This window comes from Sinocyclocheilus anshuiensis, unplaced genomic scaffold (genome assembly GCF_001515605.1).
Source record: "Sinocyclocheilus anshuiensis isolate Anshui unplaced genomic scaffold, SAMN03320099.WGS_v1.1 scaffold1858, whole genome shotgun sequence".
Lineage (NCBI taxonomy): Eukaryota > Metazoa > Chordata > Actinopteri > Cypriniformes > Cyprinidae > Sinocyclocheilus > Sinocyclocheilus anshuiensis.
The window spans coordinates 177,764-179,559 of NW_015546141.1; the positions used below are offsets into that span (position 1 = coordinate 177,764).

Here is a 1,796-nt window from a genome sequence, read left to right on the forward strand (position 1 = left end):
TTTCCTTCAAAAAAAATAAAATAGTTTAATTTTAAAAAAAAAAAAAAAAAAAGGAAACAATTACTATTTTATGTCCATACTGCTTTATTTTTTATTTTATTTTATTTTGTTTTTCTAATCCAGCATTTTTATGCAATACCCCAACATTTGAATAAAAATGCATTTTTGGACAGCAGGATATTGTTATTGTTGTTTGACATTTTACTTTGGATGAAATAAAATAATGTAATAAAAAAAAAAATATATATATATATATATATATATATATATAGCCTATACATACATTCTTAATGCACATTTTGAAAATTTTACTTGAAACAATTACTTTACTATTTTATTTTATTTACATCCTGCTTTATTTTTATTTATTTTTTATTTTATTTTATTTGTTTCTAATCTGTGCGATGTGCCAAAATATAATATCGCAATTCTGACTATTTTCTCAGAATTCTGAGATTATACGACACATTTTTCAGGATTTTTTGATGAATAGAAAGTTCAAAAGAACCGCATTTCTTTTGTAGTATTAGAAATGTATTTAATCTCACTTTTGATCAATTTAATGCATCCTTGCTGAATAAACTAATTTAATAAAATTGTCCTGACCCCAAAACTCCCAAACAGACATTTCACATTGGTGTGCATGTTTGCATTTTTGCGCTGCGTATGTGTGACTTTGGCCTGTAGCTGCTGTGCTGTAACTCATGCGCTCGGGGCTCCAGAGATCACGCAGGGGTCCTCCTCCACAGCCAGAGTCCCGCACATCTGTAACAGGAGCTGCTGGCATATAAAAATAGCTGCTTCAGGCCTCTGCCCTGTGAACCCGGGGGCCCTATTTAGTGTCTGCTGAGCAAACTCAGCTGTCTGGATTCCTCCTGTCTGCACCTGGGGCCCTTTGGGGCCGCCGCATCGGCGCGGGGCGATCCTGATTGAACGGTGTGCTGCGTAGCACAGTAGCACAGTTTTATGGGGTTTTCAATCCAGTAATTTATTCAGTTTTATATGCAGTTTATACAAGTAACGCACCTATTATATGGTGAGCATGTTTTCTGAATTATGATTCTGTTTTGTTGAGCTTGAAGTCAAGGTTGTGAAACTGTCCTGCAATCTTAACAAACCATAAATAATAAAATAATAATAATAATACATTGTGTTACTTGAAATAAATGTTAACCAAAAGAAAATATTTTAAAAAACGTATTTCAGCTAGTTTCTGCTAAGGCAACATCATTTTGATTTAACTTGAAGTATTAAACTAAATAAACTCAAACGAATACGTAAGAAATCTGTGTGTCAAAGTCAGTAAGTCTTAGATCATTCAATCTCAGTTGTAAAGCTCAAGTTATTCTTGATTTAGAAATTCAAGATGTTTGTGTGAAAAACCTCGAAAAATGATTGAAAAATTCTGAAAATTGCTTTATGTAAGCAAAACTAGCATTTTTTTCAATTGATTTTCATTAAGTTAGTCAATAAATGAAAACTTTGGAATGAAATGACTGATAATGAAAAATATTAAGCAAATATTTAAATATTAAGTAATATTATACTATTAAATATTATAAGTAAAATAATAATTTATTTAAATATTTTTATTTTACTGCTTAATTTTTAACTCCAATATTTAAATACATAGTTAAAATAAACAAATATTTAAATATTAAATAAAATATTTTAATACATAATTTAAAAAAGTATTTAAAATGTTTATTTTTATTATTTTGTCTAATCTAAATTTAAACTTAAAATATTTAAATATAAATATTTATACATATTTTATGAGGTTTTCAGTTGACAAA

The 1,796-nt window shown here is 28.3% G+C and overlaps 1 long non-coding RNA gene across 1 annotated transcript in view; it reads left to right on the forward strand.

Moving 5' to 3' along the window:
- LOC107701193 (uncharacterized) overlaps positions 1-1,796 on the forward strand; it is a 49,277-nt gene that overhangs the window by 46,253 nt on the left and 1,228 nt on the right. The window lies entirely within an intron of this gene.